We start from the raw sequence: 22,479 nt of genomic DNA on the forward strand, positions 1-22,479 counted from the left end.
GAAAGAAAAATTTAAATTTGGAGCATTGGAGTCCATCCGCTCCCGCCCGACTGCCGCCCCGCTCGTGCAACTCCTGGTCAGCGGTTCCCCTAGTCGCGGACCTCCTCACTCGCGGTGCCGCCCCTACTCCACCCGCGTCGCCCTTAAAGATGCCATGTTTGTGGTTGGGGAGAAGAAGTGGCGCAGTTTGAGGTGGCGGTTGTTGCTTGAGAGCTTCCGTCAGGTTCCGGGTAAAGACCCGTGTGCTGGGCTCACATGCATGTGAGGAGGCGGTGGCAGTGGTTACCAGAGCGGTGTGCTGGTCGACCGGCCAGGCAAGTGGCGGGGGAGGGGGGTTGTGGAGCAGCTTGCAGAGGTGCCAGGCTGGCAGCACAACCAAGGACCGGCAGCCCCGAATGTTGCGACCCGCAAGTGGACTTCTAGCGGCACAGAGAAGCTAGGCGACGAGATGGAAAATCAAGGAAAATCAAATATCCTGGAGCCATCTCTCGACTCTAAGCCTCCTGACGACGGTCCTCGATCCGCTTGTCAGAAGTGAGACTCCTTTTATATGAATTTGGATCATAACATAGAAAACTCCACATGAAACAAATTCTATCTTGTAGCATCAACAATAGTAATTTCCTGAGCAACAAAGAAAACACTTTTAGACACTAGGGTTAAACAATTGTACCAACGAAGCTTGAGCAAAGCTTAAACTTGGCAATAAAAACTGACCTTGTCATCATATCACCAGGACTATCATGAGTCAAGTCTTTAGCATAAAACTACCACATTTCAATATAAATTCTAAAAATACCATTTTACATCAGCGTGATAAAATGCTTACCATTCATATTTTTTGCAGTGTGCACTAAAACCACGAATCTGATAGTGGGGAACACTCTCCAGGCAAACGGGGCAAAATGCTTGCCAATTTTTTTCAGATCTAGACAAAATACTCTCTCCCGAGTCGTTCCCTCTCGGGCGACTCTGGAGACACCCTCCCATCTCTAACCCCCCACCGCCTCCATCCCTGCCCCACTGGCCGCCTCCGCTGCCCTCGCCAGCGGTGGTAGCATCACCCTCCCCATCAAAGACGGTGGTTGGGATGGCGAGGTGCCGTCCGGTGAACTCCGATTGGAGCACATGGCGGCGAGGCTTTTCGGCAGAGGCCTGAGGCCCTCCGTCGGTGTGGCGGCGGCGAGGAGGTGGTGCGCCTCCAGTGAGTCTTCGACGAGCATGCGGCGTTCTCGATCATCAGGCCGAGATCTAGGCTAAGGCCGATCGCGCTAGATGGGTTCAGCCACGGCCGGGGCGACGTGGTCTAGCGGCTCCTTGGATTGCCGGCACCTGCAACCTTGCACCTGGACTGCCTCTTTCCTCTCCGACCTATCCGGCATGGAGGCGACTGGCGGCATGGGGGCCTTCGTCTGCATCATTGAATAAAGGTTGTTGTCCTAGGGTTTCTCTTGTGCGAAGATTAAGACCTACCTGTGACCGGGCTTTCTTGATCTGGCCAACGTGTTGAGTTTCAGAAGGCTCTCCGGTGAATGTAACAGTGCACCTTATGACTTGAGTTTGCTGGAATGGGTGGTATTCGATTGTGCGCTTCCATGCTTTTATTCCTACCATTTGGTTCTAGAGGGGTGCGGAGTTCTGTTTTTCCTTGCCACCAGGTGACATTTTGGTCTATGGTGAAGTCAGAGCTGGAGAATATCATGGAGGCTGGATTGAGGGACTAGACATGGAGGTTTGAGTCTCTGCGCTGTTGAGGGACTTGCTTGGTGTTCCAGATTTCACAGCAGCAATATGTAAGTGGGAACGACATCACATGTTAAGTTCAAAGTCTTATCTTTTAGGGTAAAAATCCAACGTCTGGCCTTACTTTGTTGTGTCTGACAATTGCCTTGTTGAAGGCATTGTTTTGATATCGGTGACTATCTTCAGGGTGTAAACCTAAGATCTTTAATCGAACGATGGCGCGTGTGCATTATTTCTTTTTTGGAGGCGTCGATTTTAGAGAGACTGGAGTTTAGGTGTTGTCTTTGTGGTGGTTGTATTGTTGCTACTAGGGCTGAAAATTCATAGCAGGACTTTTATTTCCTAGTTTCTTTTTCTTTTTTTCTTTGGTTGTGTGCATCCGTATTGCCATTAAAGTATTGTGTTGTTGCAGTGGTTGCGTAATTGGTATCTTTTAATATTAATATATTCACTTTATTGAAGAAAAAAATCAAACGTGGCATGGAGAGACGGCACGCCATCACCGGCTTGTTTAGGGAAAAATGGTGAGGCCCACTAGTTTGGAAAAAGAAAAAAAAGATATAAATTTGGAGCATTGGAGGTCGTCTCACCGCTCGCCGCCCGACTGCCGCCCCGCCCGAGCAACTCCTAGCCGGCAGTGCCCCTAGCCGCGGACCTCCTCACCGGCGGCGTCGCCGCAGCATGCACAACTCTTGGTCGGCTGTGCCCCTAGTCGCAGACCTCCTCACTAGCGGCGCCACCCCTCACTAGTAGGGAAAACGTTATAGGGAAACGTTCAATGGTAGCGCACCCGTCTAAACGCACGCGATCGGTATTAGTAGTCGCGTGTCAAAAATGTGCACACGACTGGTACGCGCGTAATGGCAGCGTAGCGGAGGGCAGCACACTTGTACTCGGATCGATAAAGTACCCGCAGCGCGCGCCCACGGGGGCACACAAGTGCTATATCTATACCAATCCTGTGTGCCTTTGCCCGCGGCCAATATAGTACACTGACAAGTGCGAATCAGGCAAAATACTAGTACTATCAACTTAATCTTCAGATTTGCACCCCCAAGATCGATATTGCCTTTTGAGTTTTCAAAAAAAAATAGAGAAAATGACGGAAAATTCAAAGAATAAAATATTTTGAAATGGCCATGTGCTATGTCATCTAGTTTGAAGGAAAATTAACAAACATAAATTTTAATATATTATACAAAATGGCATCATATTTCGGTAAAACAGTTTTTTCTGGTTGCATACGACCTCCGATGAAAATCTTTTTAATATAAAAATATATCTACATAAAATTTTACAATTTCAATGCCCGTACGAAAAGGAAAGTAGAGTTCTTTTCAGGTTTTAGACTTCGGTTAAAAAAAATCAAATCTAAAAAATTCCCTTTCTCTAGTTTCAAACTTTTCCCTCATCTACCCCTTCTCCACCTTATCCCCTCCGCTTCTTCCTCTTCTCCACGTTTTCCTCCTACTCTTTCAGTTCTCCACCTTCTTCTCTCCTCCTCTTCCACTTCTCCACCTTCTCCTCTCCTCCTCGTCCACCTCCTCCTCTCCCCCTCTTCCACTTCTCTCCCTTCAATCCAAAGAGAGAAAAATCGTCGGCCATGGTGCATCAACAACCACAGCGCGACGAAGACAATAGAATAAAAGGCCGCACCATAGTAAATAGCCCATATTGCAATAATATGTTTAGTTCTACTCTTTTTCTGACCATTACAGGGCATGCATGTATGCTGCATTGTTTGAGAGCTTCTGCTTGGTCAAACTGAGACAATGTATTGAGGAAGACAGAAAACCAATATGAGTATTTAACAAATAACACTTGGACCATGTTTACTCAGATGGTGTCTAAGCTAAATAGCTAATATAACTGAGGAGCTCAAGAATACATATAAATGAGGCAAAGGGGTTAAACAGAGAATTAGGGTTTGGGCATTCTAAATCCAAACCGTCCAGAAGGTAGCCCCGTCCCGACCTGCTCTCTTGCCAACTGACAGTTGCTGTCACATTAGAGCGGAGAACAGATCCATGGTCTATGGCTTTGCTTTGAGAAGATGGATCACCAAAGCTGCAAAAAAAGTAGAACTAAACATTATAATGGAGGACCTTGCATACCCTCATGGTGCTTTCTGATGTGTCAACCTACAACTCGCATGGTGCAGATCCATGGCCTATTTTCAGTTTCTAGATACACTTGCATTTACAAAAAAAAACTTCCAATTTTATTTTTATGAGACTTAATATTGAGCTACTCGAATTCAGAATATCATTGGCTCTTGCGATGTCAAATTACCCATTAGAATGGAGGACCTTGCATACTCTCATGGTGCTTTCTGATGTGTCAACCTACAACTTCAACCTATTAAAGTATTGTGGACCTGCTATATCAAGTTCTCAACATAATATATAGTGGTTCGAACCCAACGTTAAGTTCTAATCTGAAATGAGTTTCAGCGGTCAGGGATTATGGAAAGACTAACCTGATCCTTTTAAACATAAGCATTCCTTCCTATTCCTGGAACCCAGAAATCAGCAGCAGCCTTTGCTCTGGTTGTCTACAAAATAATGCAACTTCTTTCAGACTTTTTATTGAAAGGGTGTAATCCATTGATATACCTGATTTTAGACTACTGCTATGTGGCCTTTTCATAGTTCTTCACTATAAGGAATACCATCCACCAAAGTCACAAAAGCATATATTGCCTAACCTTTGACCTGAAGCATTTTTATTAGCAATTTGAAGCAGATAATACATCAATAAAAATTGTATATGGTGGGATAAAATACAATAAAAGCACGAGGAATGCTAGAGAAAGTATCATTGGAACATACCTCATGCTCAACACCACCAACAACAGCCTGTGCACACTGTGGATTTGAAACCAAAGCAGAATCAACCCCTCTTGTGCCAATTTGTCCTTCTCCGACATGTTGTACTTGTGCACCTGCACACGGATCAAGGTGAACTCCTCCCAGACTGGAACCCAGTTGTCCTCTATCACCTTGGTCTTCTTCATTAGTCCAGTGGAACACCAACAATTCCAACCTATCCATACAAATTCAGTTTAGTATTTCAGAAGAGTGGTGCTATGGCATTTTGTTTTTTGATATTACAGTGGTACTGAGTTCTGCAATGATGTTGGTAGGGTTTTTTTCCCGAAAACAATAGAAGAAGGTTGCTTGTAATATTACCCTTTTACTTTACATACCCATGTATAAAAATCTGGAGAGTATTGATCAAAGTGTGTCTGTTTGAAGTCCATCTGCCAACTATCGCTCATGTATAACTTTATACAGTACTAAAAGCAGCAGGTCATCTAGTGCTTGGCGAGGAAAGGAAACATGCTAATATTCCAATAGCATGGATGAACCGTCCAATATATATTTTATGTGTGTACAGCATAGATCACTGAAATATAAGCAAAGTAAGTGCTAGAATAAAACTAAGTAGTGCTAGAAGAAATAATAACATAAAAATGCAGGAACAAACTTGATTGTATTCACAAGAGAGACATTACCTTGTTCTCCTTCATGAAACTCTTCGGTGAGATTCTTCCACTTCTTTTCTTTGCCAGATTGGCACACATAGTAGAGAATGGACCACACACATTCACATTACTCCAAATTCTAATATCCATGGGAATGATACCAAATCAGAGGGAAACTGATCATACACGTTCACATTATTACTACAGTAATACCCCTAAGATACTGGTACATGGTTGTTTTTTGATTTGATATACAGTCAGCATCAAACGTAATGGAAACCTGACCAACACTCAGCACACCAAACTGACAGCTTACAAAATGTCAGTGCATATATTCAGATAGTTATTTAAACACAAATGATACACATAAATATATGTGGATCTTAAGCAAGATGCCTCTAAAAGTGCTTTAGTTCGAGCAGTGCTTGATTAAAAGAGTGAACTTCTCCATGAACTACAATGAAAGTTTGCATGAAGAGTTAAGAATTAAGAGACTATCTGTCAGATATATCTATGAACTTCACTAAAGTGGAGGATTAATTCTGTGATGAAAGACAAATGTTGATCTTATTTGCATACAAAAGGGCAGTTGCAATTAAAAAAAAGGGCAAAACACCTGTCAGGTCACCAAAAGTTATTTCTACTTCCCCACACACAAGACCATTGAGCAAAAATAACAAAGGTAAACCCCAACTGAGAGCACTGAATGATTTATATTATATCTGTATCACGCTTTACTTAACCAAACCGGCACCAAACCATATTAGGACTACATATCTTCATAAGTGCTTGCAGCAAGAAATAGGGAAAGTATATATATATATTCGAAGAGAGAACTATGGTAATATTACTCAAGTAGAATATGGTCGGTAAATTATCCAAGTTACATGAGAGATTCATGTCAATCTGATCTAGAGGCTATTCTGGACATCTGAGTAGCATATGATTGGTAAAGATAGGTATTAAATCGTATTTACAGGAAAGCAAGTAAAACACGGAATGCTACATCGTGTATTCGAGAAGCAAAGAGAAGCCATAGTGTAATATTGTTCCCTGCGATATTTCAGCGTTTTTGTATAGAACGTCTATGTGATGCCATGTTAGCGTTAGTACTCCACCCATCATACCTGTTTGGCATGTTGGATATTTCTAGAATGGGTAATTGACATGCCAACATCTCAAGGATGTTGTCTTGAAAGATAACATTCTTGTAGCAGCATATCAGTAGATGGACATTGTACCTAATTGGTTAACGGTGGTGAATAATAAGCAACAGCCATGCCCACAGAGTATGACAACACTATCTTCAGAACTTCTTCTGTGAAGGGAAACGACATCAAAGGGAAGTTCTCGAGCTTGACAATCTCATTGTCCAACAAGTCAATCATGTCAAATTGGTCCTGTTACAAAATAAAGCAACAGAGACCTTTAAAATAATAGCTAGAGAAAAAACCGAAGGAAATACAGGCAATTCAAAATGCAATAAAAGACAACCCTATCAGTTCAATTTCAATCACAACATTATATACTAGGTAGGAATACGCGGCTTGCCGCGCGCTTGCTCACCTACGCCGAGCAAGCATACATGAATCGAATACAAATAATTGGAATTTTCATCAAGTGAGCAAGCGACATTGTGTGGAAACTTAAAAAACCAAAGAAATTCTATAAACCTGACAAAACGCCCTCAGAAATGGTAGGGCTATCTAATTATTTGATAACCAAAGAATATAAGCGGTGAACCATGGAAATATACTGCATACAAGCATATCATTGAAACATATTACATATAAACTTAGGTAGATGGTTCTTAGATAGTACTACTCAAGTACATGGTCATGGAGGTTCAAGTCATCTAAGTAGACACACAGTTCTTCTAGTTCCTCTGCTTACATAAACCAAAGGCAGAATATTGAACAACTACCTCGTAGTGGTTATAGAAACCACTCGCCGCACATGATGTCAATGGTCCCAAGGAAGCTTATCATAGTTGTACTCATGCTCATATGCGCCACCTGGCGAAGTACTACCATAGTTACAAGGATCTACATTGTATCCATAGAATCCAGGTGAGTGCTACATGCTCTGTATTGCCAGAAATAACAAAAATAAATGTCAATGATAAGCAGAAAAAGGCAACTCTTCTGCTGAAAAAAATGTGAATCCAACAATGGCTTCGATGGCAATGCTGTATTTTGCGAAGGGACTTCTATTGGTAATGACAATGTACACTTTAAATAGCAAAACAGTACAGTCAGTGGCATAAAAGGGCATTAGAATAGTCAAACTCATGGAATTATATAACATATTTAGACCTAAGTGATGTTGTGTGTGATTCCTAGCCTGCCTTTTGGCTTGTATGCACACTTGGATAAAAAATTGATGATAATGGGCACATTTAGGACAGACAAAATTTATGCCTATATAATGTTCAGACATAAGTGATGTGTGTGGTTCCTAGCATGGCTTTAGGATTGTAAATTATCTCTACCTTTATAATATATTAAAACACAAGATTTCCATCTTCTGGGAAGCAAAAGTTAACAAAACTACTATAATCTATGTGCTAAGCAAACCCTGCTCGGAGTGAACATGAAACCCATTTTCGTCTTCCTTCAGAATTTAACTTTCTGGAATTATGGTCAAACTACGTTAATGACTGCTGTCAATTGACACAGACAGTGACTGAATTCAAGGCCACATTCCATTTAACCAGCTAGTAACATCATTAGACTAATATAGTCAAGGTGCAAATGTAGGACATGAACCCAACACCACACTTTTCAGTACCCATCCCTTATTATAAACTCTAAACACAAAACTCTTAATCCTTCTTTTCTAGTTTAACAGTTTGTAGGTAAATTTTTGTTCTACCATCTATTACACAGTGGTCAATACATGGAATAAAGAACACTTTCACAGCTCTGAACTGGGAAAATAGTATTGCAACTGTGGAATAAAGATGACTTTCAATTTCATTTTAGATAAGAAAACTTCAAGATTTTCCTAGGCATATATAACATATATGAAGATATTATCAAAGAAGCATGTACTGTACATTTATGAACTGCAGATGTTGACATCATATTCATTTCAGAAGTATGGCAATGGTATGTAAATTACCAACCATCCATCCAATATTATATAAATGAATTCCGGGAGGAAATTTTGGATAGAGACAAAGAACAAATAACTATCAGAAAATCATCCATTGATAAGACCACAGCTACGCATACAGCAAATACAAGTATAGTTCTACCAGGAGGAACCATCATAGGACCAGAATCAATATATTAATCAGGTTGCATAAAGGATGCTGCTGAAACTTAATCAGGCCCGAATTTTGATTCTGTTTCTTTCCAGAGAAACATACTGCAGTCAAATTTCAGTTAAATGTCTGAATTAAGACAGTGCTAATGAGCTATAAATAAATTATTGATGTAGCATCTAAAACTTGTGAAGTGCTCACTATGCGAGCCTAAATCCAAATTTAGTTATACATATGCAAGTTTTGAAGTGCAAGACATTTCAGGTTACAACCTTATGCAGTGTTAGAAAACCTGAAGCTATTGCAGCTTAGTTATGTAATGTAGCTAGCATACTTTTGCAGCATATACAATTAGGTTCTGCCCTTATTAGCCTTTACAGCCACCAGGGGACAAATGTTATTTACATGTAAATGAATGCATGCATCTGGAATCCGGAATGAGCACAAGCAACCTACAATCTTGATCTAAAATACTTAACATAGATCTAAACCTGGCAACAGATAAAGACAAAGGTCAATACCTGAATAAATATAAGGGAGCAGATTTCACACAAGAATCATTATTTTCACAAGGCCCAAAATTCCATGAAGAATATTGCAACCCATAGTTAACACTGCACCTTCTCATCATCCTGCCAACAACCATGAAACAAGAAAAAAAAAACATAATAGATTATAACGTTGTTTGAATGTTGCTACATGGAGAAATTGCAAGGGACGTACAAAGAGATATGGTAGAACCGGCATTCTTACCTTCTGAAATAGCCCTTGGGTTTTCTCCTATGTTTATCATGTTGCCGTTCCCTGAGTAGTACTGCTCATTGAGCATTTACACAAACAAGTGATGTGCAAACCTGCAACCTCAAAGTTAGAACAGAAATTGAGGAAAAATGTGCACAGCTGAAGCAAAGTATGCATGATAATTCTGGTTAAAAGCACTTGAATCAATTAGAGAGCCAGGAGTGGCCAAATCAAAAAGAGCTCACCTGGCCTTTGGGACTGTTTTCTTCAACTATGGAGTAGCTCTACACAGTAGCCATGTCCATGTGTGCGTGAGGGCCTATGCACACAAGATGGAGGAAGTGCATCTTGGGGGAGGGGAAAATGGCGGTCCGGATGGAGCTCTGGGAGAGGACGGTCACACAGGAGCTCGGGGCCTCGCTTCCTCTGCTGCCCTCGCGCTCCAGATCGACGCCATGGAGCTGCTGCTAAAGACCATGGCCGTGGCGCGCGCCGTCGGCAGCGGCCACTTCGTACTGCGGCCACCACGGCCGAAGCTGCGAAGGAGGAGGAGGGGCCCTTTCCCCTGCGTCCACCTGCGGCCGCCCCGACCACCCACGGCCGGAAGACGACGGAGAGGTGGTGCAGATGACGGGGGCGGCGAACCTGACCCGGACGGCGGAGGACGCGCGGTGGTGGCGGCCGGGCACGCCACCTCCCTTCCCTCCCGCGGTCGGCGGAGGACCAGCGGTGGTGGCGGGCGCCCGCGCCGCTTCCCTTACCTCCCGCGGCGGCGGAGCCCGCAATGGTGGCGGCCGTAGAGTAGCGGGAGCATGGGATCCGGTGGGGACGCAGGCGTCGGGGCGGCGGACGGTCACGGCGGCGGCGGACGGTAGCGGTGGCGGAGGGAGGTCGCCGCGGCGGCGGTCTATACCATTTATAGAGGCATAAGAGCATCTCCAAAGCGTCCCCAAACCGGACAGAGATCCAGTGCCTTGCTAGTCACAAGGCACAACTTGCCTTGCACCCCCACATCCACCCTTCGTTCAGATCCAACGGCCATCCAAAGACCAAAGCAAAAGTTCAGGAGATTGACCACAACCAGGCACGGACCCAACTTCATCCTCACGCGCGCGAGGCAACTCTCGTCGCTGCAGATCCCGTCTCCGGGCCGCGGGAAAGGACGAGAGCTCCGGCGGCCTTTCCATTCAGCACGCGGGAAGGCGAGAGGAGCAGGCCCGGCTGCTCCTCCATGGTGAGCTCTGGCAACCTCGAGGAGCGCCCACCTCCGGCTTCCCCCGTCCGTCTCCCATCAGGCGGCTGGTGCCTCCCATTGCAACCTGATGCATAAATTTTAGTGAACGGAAAATATATTTTTTGTTGTAGGTACATCCATTTTAGCATCAAGTAATATGGATCGGAGGGCTGATGCATATATTATAACCAACTGGAAAGTTGAACTGAAAATGAATTGAACAAATAGACATACTTTGTAGCACTTCACATTTAATCAACAACGGGCTCTGCTTACATAATCCTTCGAGTACATATCAAATTGAAAAGCGCATCACTGCAATCAGTAAAAAATGGAATTCTCAACAAATCACTCAACTGCATAATACATCTAAAAAAAAAGTACTGTAACAAAATAGCTGTAGGCAGTGCTGGCGACGGCTACCTACAAGAAAGAGTCAGACGGATGCAGATGAATTCGCCGGAGTGGGGCAGATGGTGTCGTCGGAGCTGGTCATTCGGCGGAGGAGCCCGTCGTAGTGGGGGCGAAGGGCCCTGCCAGCGGCGTCTTCTCTGGCTGCAGCCGCCTGAGCTCGACCTTTTTTTTCCACGGCGGGGCGGTCTTGGGCGGGATGGAGGAGCCCGTCGTAGTGGGGGCGGAGCGCACCGCCGGCGGCGTATTCTTCGGCTGCAGCGGCCTGGGCTCCCTCCCCTCCCTTTCTCTCGACGGCGCCGGCGGCAGAGCTCCGCTGGGAAGCCCGCGCAGCTTTTGCCTTCCCGCGTGGATATTTGGCTGGTCCGGTCATGCCTGGTTCTGGCCAACCTCGTGAACTTTTGCTTTGGTCTTTGGATAGCCGTTGGATCTGGACGAAGGGTGGATGTGGGGTTGCAAGGCAAGCTGTGCCTTGTGACTAGCAAGGCACTGGATCTCTGTCCCCCCAAACCGCGCCTGAGCGTTTGGGGACGTGTTTTGTTCGTGTCGTCTTTGGGGACGTCTCCAGCCGCGTCCCCCAAACGCCTCCCCCAAATATTTAAAATACTTTTTTTTTGACATAGAACCATTTATCAAATATAGCATATGAATAAAAATGTTTGCGAGGATTATTTTCAAATTAAATTACAACAAACAAGTAAACAAATATAATAAATATGGCTAGATGGTAGATCAAGGTGCCACGGTATTTCCTTTGATCCTCCACAAATGCTCAACGAGATCAGCTTGAAGTTGTTCATGAACATTGCTGTCACAGATCTCTGCGTGCATGGCGAGAAAATCAGCCGGGGCTTCGACTTCCTTCTTCCCGGCCTTATCCTCCACGGCGCGGCCTCTTCCTCTTCTCCGCCTCAACGTCAATCATGTCCTTGAGGGACGCGATGATCAGCAAATGCTCCCGCAGGTCGTCATCGAAGGCTTGCTCGTCCTCCAGCAGCAGGGCAAGCATCTCATCGTCGTTGTCCATGGCTAAAGCAAAATCAATGGTTAAAATTGCGCCGAGGTAGACGACGCAACAAACAGCGGCCAATCGCGCCTACCTGGCAAGTCGTCGAGCACCTTCTGTGCGCGGAGGTGGGGCGGATTTGACGGCGCGTTTTGGGACGCGCTGGCGAAGCGACGGCGGCGGCACGACCCGCGGGAGCACCAGCCGCGACAATGGTGCCGACTCTCAGCAGAGATCAGACGCCCAACCGGCCGGGAAATCCAGCGGTGGCGGTGGGGTGGGAGGCGCGGGAACGAAGGAGCGACGAGAAAAGAGGCGCGAACCAACGGTTTATGCAAATAGTCGCCGACATGTGGGAGCCCGCCTCGCTTTTTGGTGTGTCCGGCGTCCCCGGTGCGTCCCCTGTGGGACGGGGACGGGCTCGGGGCGCCGGACACCGTATCGGGTCGCGCCGGACAAAAATGGGCTTTGGGGGACGCGGCTGGAGATGCTCTAAAGTGAAATGCCTCTAAAGATGCCTATTTTTAGAGGCACTTTTTTCTAAATACCTCTAAATATGATATCTTTAGGGGCACTTCACTTGAAATGTCTCTAAAAATAGCATTATTAGTGGCACATTCGTCTAAATACCCCTAAAGATGATCTTTAGAGGCAGTTTTATAATGTGCCTCAACAAGAAATGCCCCTAAAAATCTACTCTTCCGTAGTGTATGACCATGCGATGCCATAAAGAAAATCCTGCAATATGACAATTATTCAGCATGTGAAAACATGATGCTCATCATGTCCACGTCCTTGTATACTTTGCACATATTGCATCCTTCTACGTCAAAACAGTGGCACAGTTTCACTCTTTGAAATCAAGCAAAAGTTTCTATTTTAGTCAACCATTATCTATCAATATCAATCCTCTTTAACTCTACAGGGGAGTGCTCTTCGATGGTCAATGCATGCTCAGGGTTTTTTTCTTCATCACATGCTTAATCCACCAATCTCAGATTCAGCAACTAGTGATGAAGAATGTCCACTAAAATTTCATGACATACTTAACGGCCCATGGATGCAGGTGGCAGACAGAATGGAACAGTAAACTAAACCAAAAATTGACATACTGGAACAGTCAACTAAATCGAAATCGAGCAATCAGGTGCCCAACAGCAGCAATAAGGGAGGAAGGGGGAAGGGAAATGCTCCCTGCGCAAATATGTATGTACACTCAAAATGGTTGAGGTTTTAGATTTAAACTGATGGATAGAGGGGAATAAGTGACTAAGGGCAATTTGTCCAAGCCCCAGCCATAGAGTAATCTTTGCCTGGACCTCTCTGGGCAAGGCTGCCTTGATTTGGTGCAATAAACTCAATGTTCCAGAAGTAGTGTACCATTGCCATAAGATGGAAACCAGTGGGAGATGCCATGTATCGTTGCAACCATAGATATCTGAGTTACTTCAACTGTAACATGGCAACGGCAATTAGACGTCCACTGAAGCAGTGACTCCTTAGCTCCAATTTCTGCAAGCATGGGCATCCTCTTGCGAGTGACAGTAGTCAATCATCAGAAACCCCAGCATTTCAAAGCAACGTAGAAGAAAGCCTTGCTGAATTCACCAACAGAGGATAGAGCTCCAGGTCTCACATAAAACTCAAACCTCTTGAGTTTGGTGCATCCTCTCAGCAAAGCAGAACCTTGTTGTGAAGGAGCAACTCAGTTATAAGAAGTTCTCTATCAAGCAGGACATGCCGAAAGTCGTTCAGGTTTTTGCTATACGTACCAATGGCTTCTAGTACTGCATTTGTAAGTCACACACATGTACCGCCTAGTACTATCAATTAGGGCAGCCTTCAGCTACAGCCACCAACCCCACATGTGTAACACTACCCTGTTCATCCTCAATACCTTCTTGGTCATTATCTCCTCTCTCTACTCTGAGTATGTGATTTTTTGCAGATATGTGCAACAACTTCTAATTCATTGTCTGTCAACATGACATCTCTCTCCTGTTTATTTTCACAATGAAAAAATTGATCAGGAGGACAAGTTTGAGTTAGTATATTCACTGTCTGATCTCCAAACATGCCCTAAAAGGTGCAGCTTACGAACAAAATGGGAGAGAACAATCTACTTTTGGACAAAAATAAATAGGATCCCGTAAACATATCAGTAGATACGTAATGCTGATAAAATATCGAGTCATTGAGAGAACAGATTTTACTACTATTATTTATACTGAAACTATTTCTCTAAAGTGTACAGACAGCCAAGCGAACATGATTGCTACCTCATCCTTTTTTGTGTGTGTCAGATAGAACTTTAATTTAATTACTTGGCTGAATGTCCAGTTGCTAATTGTTTGTTTCTTATTCCATCGTGTAGAGAATTTTTTTTCTTCTTGGAAAAATTTACAGTAAAATTTTGTAGTAGTGTTAAATGTTATGCTAAACTAAATGTCTCGCATATTGGAAATTTGTGTAGTTGAAAATTCTGACATGTTGTTAAATGTCATGCTAAACTAAATGCCTCGCGCATACAACTTCAGGTTGTACAAACGGTATCCACCAACAAATTCCCTTCTGATGATATTCGTGCATCAGATATCGCACTGAACCCATTGGATGGTGCAGTTTCTTCTCTTCATCACCAGCCAAATCATGATATATAGCATGAAGCCATATCCAGTAAATCAAGTTGAGGCACTTAAAATTAAGTTATTGCGGCTTGATAATAATATCACAGTACCTTCCCTTGATGTAGGGGATTATAAAGAATAAGTTGTGATTCCAAACTCATAACAACATTTTAGTGTGAAAAGAAAAGCTTCTAATAAGACATCTTAAATGGAATATTTACCTATCCCTGTGGTAAGCATATTGTCTGGCAGTGCTAAACCCACATTGTTGTCAAAAACATAACATGGGATAACAATGATGATGAGGAGGAGGGATTAAGTAACAACATTAACATGAGTTCCCCCTCTGGGCGCGGCTCCTCTGCAGTTATATTGTTATTGTACCCATAGAGTAGCTGAGGAGATCTACCATCCAATTTAATCAAATGGGCCTTCTTTCACCATTCGCTGCACACCAGATTAGAAACACACTTGGTGCCAAAACAGAGCATCACTCGCAGCAATACTGTTGATGGCTTCCAAGGACGGGGTGGCAGCAGCCGTCCACCGGCCCGCCGGTGAGCTTGCTCACTTGGTCACCTGTTCATTGTCAGACTTATACAAACTCCTCAATAGAATGGTGTGGCGGGGAGGATGAACAGAACCATCATCTCCAAGGCTCATTGCATGTTGTCCAATGCTGGTATGCATAGACGTTTTTGGGCTGAAACAGCCTCCACCGCTTGTTACTTGATAAAACCTTGCATTCCGCTTTATAAGAAAACTCCTATTGAGGTATGGTCTAGTTCACCTGCTGATTGTTCACAGTTGAAAGTTTTCGGTTGCACAACTTATGCACATGTTGATAATGGAAAGTTAGAGCCCAGGGCTGTTAAGTGTGTGTTTCTTGGTTATGGTTCAGGAGTTAAGGCATATAAGTTATGGAATCCTGAAACTAAGAAAGTTTTGCATAGCAGGAATGTTGTCTTTAATGAGGCTGCCATGTTTTATAAGAGTTCATCTACAAATGTTTCTGATGCTATTTATTTTTCTGATGTTTATGATGATGAGCAATAGAGGATTAGCGTGCATGTGGAGCACGTGGAGGAGAAAGAAAATGATGTTGTTGAGAATGAGAACAATGTTGTTCAGCACTCACCACCTATTTTGCAGCAAAAAAGTAGTTTCATTGCTGATGATAGACCGAGGCGTAACAAGAGTCCACGTCCTCGTTTAATTGAAGAGTGTAATCTTATCCATTATGATTTGAGTTGTGCTGAATAGGTGCAACATGATACTGAACCTGCTACATATGTTGAGGCCGTTGCATCCGTTGACCGCGTGAAGTAAATTTCTGCTATGCAAGAGGAGATGCAATCTCTTGACAAGAATGGCACATGAGATGTTGTGTGTTTGCCTAAACAAAAGAAGGATGTCCATTGTAAGTGGATATTTAAAAGAAAGGAAAGTTTGTCTCCCAATGAACCTCCGAGGTTTAAGACAAGGTTAGTAGCAAAAGGTTTCAGCTAAATTCTAGGTATTGATTATAATGATGTATTCTCTCCGGTTGTGAAGCATACTTTCATTTGTGCAGTCTTTGGTATTGTGGCTATGCATGATCTTGATCTTGAGCAGCTAGATGTAAAGATTGCTTTTCTGCATGGTGAGCTTGAGGAGGAGATATACATGGACCAACCTGGAGGTTTTGCTGTGCCTAGCGATACGTCTCAAACGTATCTATAATTTCTTATGTTCCATGCTACTTTTATGATGATACTCACATATTTTATACACACTTTATGTCATTATTACGCATTTTCTGGCACTAACCTATTGACGAGATGCCGAAGAGCTAGTTGCTGTTTTCTGCTGTTTTTGGTTTCAGAAATCCTACAAAGAAAATATTCTCAGAATTGGACGAAATCAACGCCCAGGGTCTTATTTTTCCACGAAGCTTCCAGAAGACCGAAATGGATACGAAGTGGGGCGACGAGGCGCCGCCACCATAGGGCCGCGCGGCCAGAGGGAGGCCCGCGCCGCCCTATGGTGTGGGCCCCTCGAAAGCCCCCCGACGCTGCCCTTCCGCCTACTTATAGCCTTCGTCGCGAAAACCCTTTTACCGAGAGCCACGATACGGAAAACCTTCCAGAGACGCCGCCGCCGCCAATCCCATCTCGGGGGATTCAGGAGATCGCCTCCGGCACCCTGCCGGAGAGGGGAATCATCTCCCGGAGGACTCTTCATCACCATGATCGCCTCCGGACTGATGTGTGAGTAGTTCACCCCTGGACTATGGGTCCATAGCAGTAGCTAGATGGTTGTCTTCTCCTCTTGTGCTATCATGTTAGATCTTGTGAGCTGCCTATCATGATCAAGATCATCTATTTGTAATGCTACATGTTGTGTTTGTTGGGATCCGATGAATATGGAATACTATGTCAAGTTTATTATCAATCTATCATATATGTGTTGTTTATGATCTTGCATGCTCTCCGTTGCTAGTAGAGGCTCTGGCCAAGTTGATACTTGTAACTCCAAGAGGGAGTATTTATGCTCGATAGTGGGTTCATGCCTCCATTGAATCTGGGACAGTGACAGAAAGTTCTAAGGTTGTGGATGTGCTGTTACCACTAGGGATAAAACATCAATGCTTTGTCTAAGGATATTTTTGTTGATTACATTACGCACCATACTTAATGCAATTGTCTGTTGTTTGCAACTTAATACTGGAAGGGGTGCGGATGCTAACCCGAAGGTGGACTTTTTAGGCATAGATGCATGCTGGATAGCGGTCTATGTACTTTGTCGTAATGCCCAATTGAATCTCACTCTACTCATCATGATATGTATGTGCATTGTTATGCCCTCTTTATTTGTCAATTGCCCAACTGTAATTTGTTCACCCAACATGCTATTTCTTATTGGAGAGACACCACTAGTGAACTGTGGACCCCGGTCCAATTCTTTTACATCTGAATACAATCTACTGCAAACATTGTTCTTACTGTTCTTCGCATACAAACATCATTTTCCACACCATACGATTAATCCTTTGTTTACAGCAAGCCGGTGAGATTGACAACCTCACTGTTAAGTTGGGGCAAAGTATTTTGATTGTGTTGTGCAGGTTCCACGTTGGCGCCAGAATCCCTGGTGTTGCGCCGCACTACACTCCGCCACCAACAACCTTCACGTGTTCCTTGACTCCTACTGGTTCGATAAACCTTGGTTTCTTACTGAGGGAAACTTGTTGCTGTACGCATCACACCTTCCACTTGGGGTTCCCAACGGGCGTGTGCTTTACGCGTCAACAAGCTAATTTCTGGCGCCGTTGCCGGGGAGATCAAGACACGCTGCAAGGGGAGTTTCCCACTTCCAATCTCTTTACTTTGTTTTTGTCTTGCTTTACTTTATTTTATTTACTGCTTTGTTTGCTTTCTCTATATCAAAAATACAAAAAAATTAGTTACTTGCTTTACTTTATTTACTATCTTGTTTGCGTTCTCTATATTAAAAAAACACAAAAAAATTAGTTACTTGCATATACTTTATCTAGTTTGCTTTATTTACTACTGTTAAAATGAATACTCCTGAGAATACCAAGTTGTGTGACTTCACTAGCACAAATAATAATGATTTCATATGTACACCTATTGCTCCACCTGCTACTACAGCAGAATTTTTTGAAATTAAACTTGCTTTACTAAATCTTGTTATGAGAGAGTAATTTTCTGGTGTTAGTTCTGATGATGCTGCTGCCCATCTTAATAATTTTATTGAACTTTGTGAAATGCAAAAATATAAGGATGTAGATGGTGACATTATAAAATTAAAATTGTTTCCTTTCTCCTTAAGAGAAAGAGCTAAAGATTGGTTGCTATCTTCGCCTAAGAATAGTATTGATTCATGGACTAAATGTAAGGATGCTTTCATTGGTAGATATTATCCTCCTGCTAAAATTATATCTTTGAGAAGTAGCATAATGAATTTTAAGCAATTGGATAATGAGCATGTTGCTCAAGCATGGGAAAGAATGAAATCTTTGGTCAAGAATTGCCCTACCCATGGACTGACTACTTGGATGATCATCCAAACCTTTTATGCAGGATTGAATTTTTCTTCGTGGAACCTATTGGATTCAGCTGCTGGAGGAACTTTTATGTCCATCACTCTAGGCGCCGCAACAAAGCTTCTTGATGATATGATGATAAATTACTCTGAATGGCACACGGAAAGAGCTCCACAAGGTAAGAAGGTAAATTCTGTTGAAGAAACCTCCTCCTTGAGTGATAAGATTGATGCTATTATGTCTACGCTTGTGAATGGTAGATCTAATGTTGATCCTAATAATGTTCCTTTAGCTTCATTGGTTGCTCAAGAAGAGCATGTTGATGTGAACTTCATTAAAAATAATAATTTCAACAACCATGCTTATAGGAATAATTCTGGAAACAACTATAGGCCATATCCTTCTAATAGTAGTAATGCTTATGGTAATGCTTATGGTAATTCTTACAACAATAATAGGAGTGTACCCTCTGGTCTTGAAGCCATGCTTAAAGAATTTATTAGTACACAAACTGTTTTTAACAAATCTGTTGAAGAAAAGCTTGGTAAAATTGATATTCTTGCTTCTAAGGTTGATAGTCTTGCTGCTGATGTTGATCTTTTAAAATTGAAAGTTATGCCTAATGAAGATAAAGATATTAAGTCATTTGCTACAGCAAATGCCATACAAGTTCGAATTAATGAAAATATTAGATTGATGGCGGAATTGCATGCTAGGTGGGAAAGAGAAGAAAAACTAGCTAACGAGAATAATGTAGCTAAAGTTTGGACTATTACCACCACTAGTAATGTTGATTCTTCACATGTTGCTACACCCCCTACTATCAATGGTAAAATAATTGGTGTTGGCAATGTTTCTACTCCTAATGCAAAGCGTGCAAAACTGCCTGAAACTGCTAAAACTGTTGAAACTGCTTGTGATAAAACTGCTGAAATTTTTCAAAATATTGGGGACAATAATCCCATTGCTTTAGATCATAATGGTTTAGATTTTGATGATTGTCACATCTCTGAAGTTATAAAGTTCTTACAGAAACTTGCTAGAAGTCCTAATGCTAGTGCTATAAATTTGGCCTTTACAAAACATATTACAAATGCTCTCATTAAAGCTAGAGAAGATAAATTAAAACTTGAAACTTCTATTCCTAGGAAGTTGGAAGATGGTTGGGAGCCCATCATTAAGATGAAGGTCAATGATTTTGATTGTAATGCTTTATGTGATCTTGGTGCAAGTATTTCTGTTATGTCTAAGAAAATCTATAATATGCTTGACTTGCCACCATTGAAAAATTGTTATTTGGGTGTTAATCTTGCTGATAATTCTACAAAGAAACCTTTGGGGAGGATTGATAATGTTTGCATTACGGTTAACAATAACCTTGTCCCCGTTGATTTTGTTGTCTTGGATATTGAATGCAATGCATCTTGTCCCATTATTTTGGGAAGACCTTTTCTTCGAACTGTTGGTGCTATTATTGATATGAAGGAAGGTAATATTAAATATCAATTTCCTCTCAAGAAAGGTATGGAACACTTCCCTAGAAAAAGAATGAAGTTACCTTTTGATTCTATTATTAGAACAAATTATGATGTTGATGCTTCATCTCTTGATAATATTTGATTCACACTTTCTGCGCCTAGCTGAAAGGCGTTAAAGAAAAGCGCTTATGGGAGACAACCCATTATTTTACTACAGCACTTTTGTTTTATATTTGAGACTTGGACGTTGTTACTACTGTAGCAACCTCTCCTTATCTTTATTTTATCGCATTGTTGTGCCAAGTAAAGTCTTTGATAGTAAAGATGATACTAGATTTGGGTTACTGCGCAGAAACAGATTTCTTACTGTCACGAAATTGAGCAGCCCCGTCTGTAGGTAACCCAGAAAAATCTGCCAATTTACGTGCGTAATCCTCAGATATGTACGTAACTTTCGTTCAATTTGAGCATTTTCATCTGAGCAAGTTAAGTGCCCCAGAAAAATTTGTCTTTACGTACTGTTCTGTTTTGACAGATTCTGCCTTTTATTTCGCATTGCCTGTTTTGCTATGTTTGATGGATTTCTTTGTTCTATTAACTTTCAGTAGCTTTGTGCAATGTCCAGAAGTGTTAAGAATGATTATGTCACCTCTGAATATGTGAATTTTTGATTATGCACTAACCCTCTAATGAGTTTGTTTTGAGTTTGGTGTGGAGGAAGTTTTCAAGGATCAAGAGAGGAGGATGATACAATAGGATCAAGAAGAGTGAAAACTCTAAGCTTGGGGATGCCCCCGTGGTTCATCCCTGCATATTTCAAGAAGACTCAAGCATCTAAGCTTGGGGATGCCCAAGGCATCCCCTTCTTCATCGACAACTTATCAGGTCACCTCTAGTGAAACTATATTTTTATTCCGTCACATCTTATGTGCTTTACTTGGAGCGTCCGTATGTTTTTATTTTTGTTTTTGTTTGAATAAAATCGGATCCTAGCATTCCTTGTGTGGGAGAGAGACACGCTCCGCTGTTGCATATGAACACATGTGTTCTTAGCTTTACTCTTAATGTTCATGGCGAAGGTTGAAACTGATTCGTTCATTATTATATGGTTGGAAACAGAAAATGCTTCATGTGGTAATTGGTATAATGTCTTGAATAATTTGATACTTGGCAATTGTTGTGCTCAAATAGATCATGTTTAAGCTCTTGCATCATGTACTTTGCACCTATTAATGAAAAACTACCATAGAGCTTGTTGAAATTTGGTTTGCATGATTGGTCTCTCTAAAGTCTAGATATTTTCTGGTGAGGGTTTGAGCAACAAGGAAGAAATTGTAGAGTCTTATAATGCTTGCAATATGTTCTTATGTAAGTTTTGTTGTACCGGTTCATACTTGAGTTTGCTTCAAACAACCTTGCTAGCCTAAGCCTTGTATTGAGAGGGAATTCTTCTCGTGCATCCAAAATCCTTGAGTCAAAAACCATGCCATTTGTGTCCACCATATCTACCTACTACATGGTATTTCTCTGCCATTTCAAAGTAAATTGCTTGAGTGCTACCTTTAAAATTCCATTCTTTGTCTTTGCAATATATAGCTCATGGGAAAAATAGCTTAAAAACTATTGTGGTATTGAATATGAAGCTTATGTATCTTATTTCTTAATAAGTTGCTTGTTGAGCGATAACCATGTTCCTGGGGACGCATCAACTATTTCACCTTTGTTGAATATCATGTGAGTTGCTATGCATGTTCGTCTTGTCCGAAGTAAGGGTGATTTATCATGATCAAATGGTTTGAGTATGCATATTGTTAGAGAAGAACATTGGGCCGCTAACTAAAGCCATGATCCATGGTGGAAGTTTCAGTTTGGACAACAATCCTCAATCTCATATGAGAATATTATCTGTTGTTGAATGATTATGCATTAAAGAGGAGTCCATTATCTGTTGTCTATGTTGTCCCGGTATAGATGTCTAAGTTGAGAATAATCAAAAGCGAGAAATCCAATGCGAACTTTCTCCTTAGACCTTTGTACAGGCGGCATAGAGGTATCCCTTTGTGACACTTGGTTGAAACATATGCTATGCAATGATAATCCATGTAAATCCAAGATAATTAGGACAAGGTGCGGGCACTATTGGTATACTATGCATGAGGCTTGCAACTTATAAGATTTCTTATTGAAAGATCGAGATGTCGCCTAGAGGGGGGTGAATAGGCAATTAAAAACTCTTGCGGATTTGTCTTGTAAGAATGCGGAACTAAACTATCGTTTAGTTTACAAGCACAAACCCTAAATATGCTAAGCTCAACTAAGTGTAACAATAGCAAGTAGAGCTAAGCAAGATAGGCACAAGATATATGTAGTGTAGGGATACGTTGCATAGAAAACAAAAAATTTCCTACCGCGAGAACGCAATCCAAGCCAAGATGC

At 42.3% G+C, this 22,479-nt stretch overlaps 1 long non-coding RNA gene across 8 annotated transcripts; it reads right to left on the reverse strand.

Annotated features, from left to right (window-relative positions):
• Positions 1-3,034: 3,034 nt before the first annotated feature.
• Positions 3,035-10,500, reverse strand: LOC127317751 (uncharacterized). Of its 8 annotated transcripts, none has more exons than XR_007861443.2 (9): positions 9,485-10,500; positions 9,252-9,352; positions 9,020-9,130; positions 7,155-7,315; positions 5,261-6,630; positions 4,952-5,151; positions 4,223-4,788; positions 4,036-4,101; positions 3,035-3,810 (listed from the first exon to the last, which is right to left on the reverse strand). It is a non-coding gene; the product is annotated as an uncharacterized lncRNA (long non-coding RNA). The 8 variants fall into 8 exon arrangements; XR_007861440.2 differs by lacking the exon at positions 4,036-4,101 and having other exon boundaries at positions 3,036-3,810; positions 4,223-4,457; positions 4,575-4,788; positions 9,485-10,498; XR_011748035.1 differs by lacking the exon at positions 4,036-4,101 and having other exon boundaries at positions 3,039-3,810; positions 5,261-5,369; positions 6,472-6,630; positions 9,485-10,490.
• Between the last annotated feature and the right edge of the window lie 11,979 nt (positions 10,501-22,479).

Source organism: Lolium perenne, chromosome 7 (assembly GCF_019359855.2).
Source record: "Lolium perenne isolate Kyuss_39 chromosome 7, Kyuss_2.0, whole genome shotgun sequence".
In the NCBI taxonomy this organism is placed as follows: Eukaryota; Viridiplantae; Streptophyta; class Magnoliopsida; order Poales; family Poaceae; genus Lolium; species Lolium perenne.